Raw genomic sequence first — 11,115 nt, 5'->3', positions numbered from 1 at the left:
CAAGTTTACTTGTATAGCACACATCATGTACAAGACAATTCAGAGTGATTTACATAAAACACTAAAAACACTACAGAAAGAGAAATAAAATATTCTTAAGACATTGCAAAATCATCTCAAATAAAGATTAAAGTGATGAAACCAAGTGTCAGTCTTGATGAATTAAAAGATACAGTGCAATGGAGATTAAAACAAGATAATAAAGGATAGATTCACGAGAATGCTTCAGTAAACAATAATGTTTTCAACCTAATTTGAATGAACTGACAGTTTGAGCAGATCTCAGGTATTCGGTGAGTTTGTTCTACAGGTTAGAGTATAATTAAATGCTGCTTCACTTTGTTTGGTTCTGATTCAGGGAACCCACAAAAGACCTGTCCCAGGTGACCTGATGACACTAGGTCTTATGGACAGGGGAGGCTTGGCCCCCAGGGGATACTTAGGATGTGAGCAAGTGCAGTGCGTGAGCACAGTTTCACAAGCTGCTAACAAAGACTGATAACAGTGTAAAGGATACTGATACTGTGTAAAGGTTTAAAGTCGGCATTCGATTTGTAGTTATTTCAGTCTGTTTTTTTTTAAATAAACAACACAAACACTGGAAGTATGTGTACAGCATTAACCATACACAAAAGTTGTTACAGTGCATGCAAAACTGTATACGAACAAATATCACTGTGTTGTGACAAAGTAAGCTAACCATTTTCAATGAACACAAAATTATAGAATAAAGTTTCTCTTTAATCACTCCCAGACATTTTCACTGAAGCAACCTCCTTTACTCCTGGCTGTTTTACTGGATGTTGACTGATTTTTCATGGCCCACAGAATGTTGTGCTCTATTGCTATAAAAACATAGAACTTACCAAAAGAAAGATTAGTCTCTTCTTTCATCAGGAGGAAAATGTTTTTGTTCTGTTTTGCAGCTATTAGCATTAGAATATAGCTAAGTTTCATCATTATTCACAAATCTGTTTAAAACAGTGAGGGAAAGAGCTTGTTGCAACATGGCCCTGGTTGATCTCTCATACTCTACTGCTACCTGCTGGCCGTTTTTGTATTAACTCCAATTGCTTCAAGCATTCTCTTCAGTTCAAAGGCTGCATCAAAGCCTTCTGTATGCTCTAGCACAGGATGGTTTTAGAGGTTTCCCTACTCAAACTGCAGCTGTTTCAAATTAACAGGATCGTTATCATGCTTATGCAGAGCTCTCTGATGAGTTGATCATGAATCAGCTGTGTTGAAGAAGGGAAATATCCAAGACCTGCAGGACTCCGGCCCTCAAGGACCGGATCTCGCCATCCCTGCTCTAGCATAAATAAAATAAAATAAAAACATAAACGTATAAATACGTCTTTGGGAGCATGGCAATATTTAAAACAGAACATATTTTTACGTTTTTAGGAGCAAATGAGTTAAAGGGATATTGTGTAATACTTAAAAATCCATTCATTTTAAAAAGCCACTGTTAATTTCAATTATATTAAAAAAAAAAAAGTGATCCGGATAAGATCACGACAGAAGTGGATTCTCTCTCTCTCTCTCTCTCTCTCTCTCTCTCTCTCTCTCTCTCTCTCTCTCTCTCTCTCTCTCTCTCTCTCTCTCTCTCTCTCTCTCTCTCTCTGAACCTCTTGAGCAATTTGGACTTTCCAATTCAATCTGAATCATTACATTTTATATGAAATAGCAGGTGTAAATTCAGCATTTCAATGCATTGTTCTTAAAAAAAAAATCAATTGTGTAGTCAAAACTAAATTCAAAAGAGTTTTTGGTAAATTCATGTAGGTGCAAAAGTAAGTGAACCCTGAGCTGCATTGCTTAAAACAAGCAGTCAAGTAGGATCAGGTAGGACAAATTGGTAGCTGAACTAACCGCTGAAATGGACCAATGAAATGAGAGAGGTTTAGCAAAGAAATTGTGCATCACTGACTGAAACAGAGGCAAAACCACATCACTTTAGTTTTACCCAGGTGAACCCATACAGGTCAGTCATGCTGAGATGAAGAGAGATCTCAGGGGACCTCAGGATATGGCTAGTTAAAGCACATCTGTCTGGGGAAAGCTGTAAAGTAATCTAAAAAAAAACCATTGAGCTTCATCATTCCACTGTGAAGCAGATCATCTGCAACTAGAGAACACTGAAAATTACTACAATACAGCCTAGAAGTGGATGACCTTCTAAAATATCAGCAAGACCCACAAGACAAATGATAATTCAGGTGAAAGCCAACCTGTATATCACATCAAAGGATTTGCAGACCTCTTTTGCTGTATTGGGGACACATGTGCATGCTTCAACAATCAGAAATAAAGTAAATCGGCAAGGCTTTCATGGAAGGCTTGCTCGGTAGAAGCCTCTGCTTACAAAAAAAGATCAAAGCTGCCCATCTCAACTTTGCCAGAGAGTACCTGGACAAACCTGAAGCTTTTTGGAAGTCCCTTCTGTGGACAAATGAGTCCAAAATTTAACTGTTTGGTCACAACTAAACACCACTGCATACCAGCAAAATAACCTTCTCCTACAGTGAAGCAGGGTGGTGAGAATGTTAAGTTCTGGGCTGGCTTTTCATCCTCAGGACCTGGACAACTCCACATAGTCCAGGGAATCATAAATTCTGAGGAATATTGTGAAATCCTGGATCATAAACTGAAGCCGTTCTTTGTAAAGTTACAGCCTGGTAGAAGATAATCCAAAGCATTCCAGCAATACAACCAAGGAATGTATGAAGAACAACAAGATCCATGTTCTGGATGTGCCCAGTTCCAAATCCTGACTTAAATTCTTTCAAAATACTGTCGTGGGACCTGAAGCGGGCAGTTTATGCTCGACACCCATCCAACCTCTCTCAACTGGCTGATGTGGAAAAGACGGATAAGTCACTAAAGAAAGTGTTTGGATGAAGTTATTGCAAAAGGTGGTGCAATGTCTGATTAAGTGAGAGATTCACATACTTTTGCACCCATGAAATCCGAGTTTTTCTTAAATCAACAACTTTTGCTCAATAATGAATGACAATATTATCATTCTTTTTGTTCAAGTCCATTATTTTCAATGTCAGCATTGTAGAGTGGGGTATGACTAAACATTAAATAAGGTTACTTTAATATTTTATACAAGACATCTGACGATGCCTGCAGGGTTCACAAACTTTTGAGCAGCACTGTGTGTATGTATATATATATATATATATATATATATATATATATATATATATATATATATATATATAATCGTAGGTCTAGTAATCACTAATTATATTACACAGGTGGCGTAGAGACGGTCATTCAGTAACCAGAAGTTTGGCTGTTTGATCCCCGATCTCCTCATGTGTCGTGTCCTTGGGCAAGGCACTTAACACACATTGCCTCCAGTTTTACTCACACTGGTGTATGGAAGGTGCAAATGGAGGCACACACTGGCACCCACGCTTCCGTCAGCCTGCCCCAAGGCACCTGTGGCTACTACTGAAGTATCTTACCGCCACCACAGTGTGAATGTGTGGATGCATGAATAATGTATCCATTCCATTGTAAAGCATCTTTGAGTGTCTAGAAAAGCGCTATATAAATCTGATGCATTATTATTTTTATTATTATTAGTCCTGGTTGTGCTTGTGCACTGGATTGACCGTCGCTTACCTTCCACAGCTGGGGCCTGCAGGTTGCCGGTGCTGAGTCCCATGATTCGGACTCCCGCCGCTTGTCATCTTCTGCTTCGCTCTCGCAAGCTTTTACTAGCTTTATTTTTTATTTTTTTTTATTTTTTTACTAGCTTCTCCCGCTAGCTGCTCTTGCTAAGTGCTCCAGCTTAAACCGGGGTTTATATCAATTCTCAAGTCCCCGTTGCTCGCTGAGATGCTTGTTCGCTCACACAAAAATAAGAATTGGTGGTAGGCTTGTAAACTGTGGTCTCTCTCAGTCACTGTAGTGTGTGTGGTTCAATATGCACACACTTCGGCTGCATTTTGTGTTATAGCGACAACTTTTACACAGTCAGTTTAAGGAGATAATAATGTCATCAAAATAACATCTGCAATCGGCAGCTACTTGGTGTGTAAAAGCATCAAAGAATGTCGTCTGTTTTTAAGGGTGGCAAATCGTTCCATCACTCTGTTGTGACTCAGTGCATAGAGGCTAATGACATGACTTTGTCTCACAACACACTGTTTGCTCCGAATTACTTTTGAAGTCCCAGAGATGATATTTTAAGCACATCTGTGTTTAAATGGGAAAAACATTGTTTAAAATACAAGTAATATTACAGTCTTGAAAATATCTGGGGCAGGCTAATTTGGCTTCTCGTTATTTCTTGGCTAATCATCACTTTCCTAAATAATATGTAATTTAATATATGTCTTATATCGATGATGTCGGGCAGATACCTCATAAATCAGAATTTTGTTATTTTTACAAATTATTGACCAGTCTAATGTGCTGAAAATGGCTTGCTATCTTTGATAATGTAATGTTAATGGATGAACAAACATGCCGTTTTTGGGGTTTCCTGAAAAGTGACTTTTGGAGGTACAAGGTTTCAGCCTGACGGCAGCGATACGCGATGCACCTTGACTGAAATGTTTCATATTTCATATCCATATTGAATTTGATATGATTCCTAGACTTTCTGCATCACAAATTAAATCTATTAGACTAACATTTCTTGTCAGGTTAATATATAAATAGAGACAAGGGACCCCAAATGGTAGCAGAGCCAATCACACAGGCTATCAGCTGGCCTGTGACAAGTGGGGGCTCATCTTAGGCAGAGGTGGGTAGTAACGAGTTTACATTTACTCCGTTACATTTACTTGAGTAGCTTTTTGAAAATGTTTTACTTCTAAGAGTAGTTTTACCACACAATACTTTTTACTTTTACTTGAGTAGAAGAGTGAAGAAGGAACACCACTCTTACTCCGCGATATTGGGGTACACCAAAGTCGTTACCCACAAAATGTTTTCCCATTTCGATATTGTAAATGTATAGGATCGTATACCGAGAACCGTTTCTTGGAAGGAGTAATATGGCGGCCTTTGGGCTTCAAAAGTCTTGGCCTAATGGCTATCCAGTAATATGTGCAGATCAGTGGTTGTGCGCCCACACAGACAGTCAAGCGGACCGCTTACCGAAGTCGCAGAACAACATTTACAGTTAAGTGCACCTTATAGTCGTGAAAATACAGTACTCAGTACTTGAGTATTCTTTTCAGCGAATACTTTTTTACTTGTACTTCAGTGATTTTTTGTTATGACTACTTTTTACTTTTACTTGAGTAATATTATTTTGAAGTAACACTACTCTTACTTGAGTAAAAATTTTGGCTACTATACCCACCTCTGGTCTTAGGTTGAGTAATTTGTTAAATTAGTTCATCATTTGTGATAAGTTTACTATGTAGTTTACTTTGGACTAGTTATGGTTTTGTTTGTACTTTGTAGTTGGCTAATTTGGGGTGTTTTGTGTTTTGTTGTTTGTTATTTTTATTATTTTTATTTTTTATTTAGTTTGGAGAGCAGAGAGGATTTTGTATTGCTTTGTTTAGCTTTGGTTAGCTGCAGAGTAGCAGTTTTACCCACGCTGGGCCTTGTCTGGGTTTCGTTCGGGTGGGAGTCCTCCGAGGTAGGCTTAACAGCGATTCTCAATAGGGGGCTCGTGGTGTCCTGTTTTAGGTGGCAATGAACGTGGGTCTTCCTCATTTCCCTTCCCCTACATCGGCTCGGGAGCACCTCCAGAAATTCATCCACTGGTTTTGAGAGCATAAGAACCCACCATATGGGACTGCACGAAGACTAGGGTTCAGTTAGTTAGATTTCTCTGAGGATAGCGGGGGATGGCTCCTGCCCAGAACCCAGACTGGCAGCTGGTTTACGGAGGGGTCCCACACAAAAAAAACACAACAAGGCAATCATAACAACACACCAGGCCATAAAAAAAAGAAAAAACAAAAAACATATAGAATACAAGAATAACACTTAACAGAGACAACCTTAATCTCAACACAACAAAGTTCTAATTATTTCATAATAATAAAATAAAACATAAAAATACAGCGTGACAATACATTATTGAAAACATTGACAATCTATTTTTAAATAAATTAAATTGCCGTCTATGGTCTAAAGCATAGGTGTCAAACTCCGGTCCTGGAGGGCCGGACGGACTACTGTAGGTTTTGGATGTTTCCCTTCTCCAACACAGCTGATATATGATCAGCTCATCAGCAAGCTCTGCATAAGCCTGATAACAATCCTGCTGATTGGAATCAGCTTGTGTTGGAAGAGGGAAACCTCCAAAACTTGCAGGACTTCGGCCCTCCAGGACCGGAGTTTGACACCTATGGTCTAAAGAAACCCAACCCAAATTATCATACATTAAACAATGATGAGTAAAAAAAGAACGACCTAAAATAAACCTACATAGTTTATAATAAAGCACATTAAGGGGCTGTAAAACGCTTTTTGACGCAATCTGATAAACAACATCAACATAATCAATCAATAATGGGCAAAATAAATTGAAGAAGATTTTTTTTTCCTAACAATAAATGTAAAACAACAATGCCTCGATTGAAACAAAACACCCAAACCAAAATTAACTTTGTTCAAAATATGTTTAATGTGATATTTGAAAGTTAGTGTTGAATCTACCCAAACTCCCAAATATTTACATTTATCAACTTTTTGAAGAGGTCTACCATCATTATATGTAAAAAAATAAATCATTAACGGCAGAACTACGTTTTTGTCTTATACCAATGAGCATTACACATGTTTTAGTTTGGTTAAGTAGCAGTCTATTTTCAAAAAGTCAAGTCTAAAAAATGTTAAAGCCACGCTGTAACGATTCATGAATTTGTAACGAAGAAGACTTTAACGTGTATATATAGTAGTATCATCAGCAAATAATTGAACAAAACAGTCTGAAAAAATACAGGGAAGATCATTGGTAAAAATAGAAAAAAAAAGAAGTGGACCGAGGGCAGATCCTTGAGGAACACCTCTAGGTTGAACTAATAAGTCAGATTTATATCCACACTGTTTTCTACAATGTTAATAACAATTAAACCACAATATAGCATGTTTAGATACACCAAATAACGATCTACAAGATCAAACGCTTTTTTAAGATCAACAAAAATGTACCCAGTAAGTAAACCCTGATCAGATGCTGAAAGTACATCATTAGAAAACAGAGCAGTGGTTGGATTTTAATCCAAATTGATATTGAAAAAAATATTATTACTGTTCAGATAGTGATTTATTTGATTAAAGATAATTTTTTCAAATACTTTCACAATAGAACATAATATTGAAATAGGTCTATAATTATTAGGCTCTAACTCATCACCACCCTTATATTGAGGAGTAATACGTGCACATTTCCAAATGGTAGGCATTTCATATGTGCACAGTGAAAGACTGAACAAGTCTGATAATGGATAACATGTAATATGGGAAGCTAATTTAATAAACTTTGTCTCAATTCCATTTAGCCCAGGACCAGCACTCTCTTTCAGCTCAGCAACAATGTCTATTTTGCAAAGTTTTGTGGAGTCGCTTCAGATTTTGGATTTATGCAGTAAGGAACAGTTGATTGAGATTGCTGAATACTTTCGAATTGAGATTGGTGACAAAAATTTGAAGGATAGTGTTGTTTTAAAACAGACTTGTTGAGGCAGGTGTGCTTGGTGGTCAATCAAGTAGCAATCAGAGTGCCAGTTTCAGTCTAGTTAAACGCTAACCATTGAGCAGCAGAGAGAGCTGTTACAAATGCAACTGGAGTTAGAGAGGTTCAGGGGGAGAAGTAGACCTGAGGTTGACATTAGTTTCACAGTTTGATGTTGCTCAGAATCTTCGGTTGTTGCCTTATTTTTACAAGTCAGATCCTGATACGTACTTCACTCTTTTTTAACGTATTGCAGATTCCAGAGCTTGGTCTGATGTAGATAGAACTATGTTGTTGCAGTGTGTCCTCACAGGAAAGGCACGTGAAGCTTTTTTAGCACTGAGTGTAGCCGACAGTAAGGTTTATGCTACAGTTGAGTCTTCAGTCTTAAAGGTTTACGAGCTTGTTCCGGAGGCCTATCGCCAACTTTTTCGGTATAGGAGGAAACTTGATGGTCAGACTTATTCAGAGTATGTGGGTGATTTGACTAGTGCTTTCAATCGATGGTGTACAGCTTCTGAGGTTACTTTATTTGAGGCTTTGTGTGATTTGGTGATACTAGAGCAGTTAAAAAACTCGGTACCTGAGCAGGTGACTACTTATGTTATTGAACATAAAGTTAAGTCTCCATCTGAAGCAGCAGTTCTTGCAGATGAGTATGCATTAACACACAGGAGTCATTTTAGGCCACAGAAGAGTTTTTTCCTAAACAGAACGTCTTCGGAGTTTACGTCTAAGCAAAGTAGGCCTCCAGTGTTGTCTGGATCTTTTTTCCAAATGTTGCAGCATAAGTTTGGTCATGGAGGCTCTCGATCATCTGTTAATGCTAATACTTGCTGGTACTGTTTGGGGGAGGGGCACTGGAAGAAGGACTGTCCGTTGCTTAAGCCAAAGAAGTCAGGTCAAGTTAAGTCGGTTGTGATGGCTGCTCCCATTGCAGTCGATAATCACAAGGGGGAGCCTCCCCAGATTCAGGTGGAGCTGAAGCCTCAGTCTTCTAACCTTGATTTCTCAGCATTTATTTCAGATAGTGTTGTGTTTTTGATTGGTGGTGACCAGCAATTTCCAATTAAGATTTTGAGAGGTGCTGGTGAAGTCACTCTAACATGTGGTTTGGTAGAGGGCATGTGGCTGTTGGTGTTCGGTCTCAATTGCCAGTAGGGTAGTAGCACATGATTTTGAAGCATGACCTCGTAGGCAAGAAGGTGTGAACTGATGGGACACCAAATCGTTATGATAAGTAGTCTTTGGCACCCCCTAGAGATTTGTCTTCAGATTGTGATGTGTCTCCTGAGATTTTTCCTGTTTGTGCGTGGCGGCCGTGGCTCAGTGTGTAGAGAACCAAAAGGTCAGCTGTTCGATCCCCGCTCTCCCCAAGTCATGTGTTGTTGTGTCCTTGGGCAAGGCACTTCACATACATTGCCTCCAGTGCTAATCACACTGGTGTATGGAATGTGTGAATGTTTGGTGGTGGTTGGAGGAGCCGTAGGCGCACACTAGCAGCCACACTTCCCTTAGCCTGCCCTAGAGCAGCTGTGGCTACATAAATCTATATAAATCTGATGCATTATTATTATTATTATTATTATTAGTCACTCGCGCAGCTTCACGGAAAATCTTGAGTTGCCTGTTGAACTCCAGGTAACTGTTTCTAGAGATGCATTGTTGGCAAAACAGAAGTCTGAATTTTGCTTAACATATATTAACTATTGGGGCAGCACGGTAGCTGACTGGTTAGCACGTCCGCCTCCCAGTACAGAGGACGTGAGATCGAGTCCGGGCTTCGCCTTCCTGGGTGGAGTTTGCATGTTCTCCCCGTGCTTGCGTGGGTTTTCTCCAGGTACTCTGGTTTCCTCCCACATTCCAAAGACATGCATGGCAAGTTAATTGAACATTCCTAATTGTCCATAGGTGTGATTGTGAGTGTAAATCGTTGTTCATCTCTTTGTGCCCTGCGATTGGCTGGCAACCAGCTCAGGGTGTACCCCGCCTACTGGCCGAACCCAGTGTGAGGACAATCGGTTAAGAAAATGGATGGATAGATAGTATACTATTGGGCTACCTGGTATATTATTAGACTTAATGAGGATTAATACACTTGTTATTTGTCATTTGTAAGTGATATTCCATATATACTTGGATTTTACATGACAGCAATAATAATAATATAACAATGATAACAATAATAACCCTGGAGGTGGAGCTCAAAGGCGAGCATCTGGTAGCCAGGCCTGTATCCATGGGGCCCGAAAAGGCAACGTGGGTCCCCCTTCCCATGGGCTCACCACATGTGAGAGTGGCCAAAGGGGTCGGGTGCGCAGTGAGCTGTGCGGCAACCAAAGGCAGGGACCTTGGCAGTCCGACCCCTGGCTACTGAAGCTAGCTCTGGGGACATTGAATGTCACCTCTCTGGCAGGGAAGACAGCCCGAGCTGGTGTGCGAGGCCGAGAAGTTCCGACTAGATATAGTCTGACTTGCCTCCACACACAGCTTGGGTTCTGGTACCAATCCTCTCGAGAGGGGTTGGACTCTCTTCCACTCTGGAGTTGCCCACGGTGAGAGGCGCAGCCCGAAAAGGCAACGTGGGTCCCCCTTCCCATGGGCTAACCACCGGTGGAAGGGGCCAAAGGGGTCAGGTGCGCAGTGAGTTGGGTGGCAGCCAAAGGCGGGGGCCTTGGTGGTCCGACCCTCGGCTACTGAAGCTAGTTCTGGGGACATGGAATGTCACCTCTCTGACAGGGAAGGAGCCCGAGCTGATGTGCGAGGCTGAGAAGTTCCGACTAGATATAGTCGGACTCACCTCCACACACGGCTTGGGTTCTGGTACCAATCCTCTCGAGAGGGGCTGGACCCTCTTCCACTCTGGAGTTGCCCACGGTGAGAGGCGCAGAGCAGGTGTGGGCATATTCATTGCCCCCCGGCTAGGCGCCTGTGCGTTGGGGTTTACCCCGGTGAACGAGAGGGTAGCCTCCCTCCGCCTACGGGTGGGGGGACGGGTCCTGACTGTTGTTTGTGCTTATGCACCGAACAACAGCTCAGAGTACCCACCCTTTCTGGAGTCCTTGGAGGGTGTGCTGGAGAGCGCTCCTCCCGGGAACTCCCTCGTTCTGCTGGGGGACTTCAACGCTCACGTGAGACCTGGAGGGGCGTGATTGGGAGGAACGGCCCCCCCGATCAAAACCGGAGCGGTGTTTTGTTGTTGGACTTCTGTGCTCGTCACGGACTGACCATAACGAACACCATGTTCAAGCACAAGGGTGTCCATATGTGCACTTGGCACCAGGAAACCCTAGGCCGCAGTTCGATGATCGACTTTGTAGTCGTGTCATCGGATTTGCGGCCGTATGTGTTGGACACTCGGGTTAAGAGAGGGGCGGAGCTGTCAACTGATCACCACCTGGTGGTGTGTTGGCTCCGATGGCGGGGTAAGATGCTGGTCCGACCAGGCAGGC

The sequence above is a fragment of the Leptonotus elevatus genome, chromosome 8 (assembly GCF_054856555.1).
Source record: "Leptonotus elevatus isolate MCC_2025b chromosome 8, RoL_Lele_1.0, whole genome shotgun sequence".
Lineage (NCBI taxonomy): Eukaryota > Metazoa > Chordata > Actinopteri > Syngnathiformes > Syngnathidae > Leptonotus > Leptonotus elevatus.
This window is presented reverse-complemented; position numbering follows the sequence as displayed.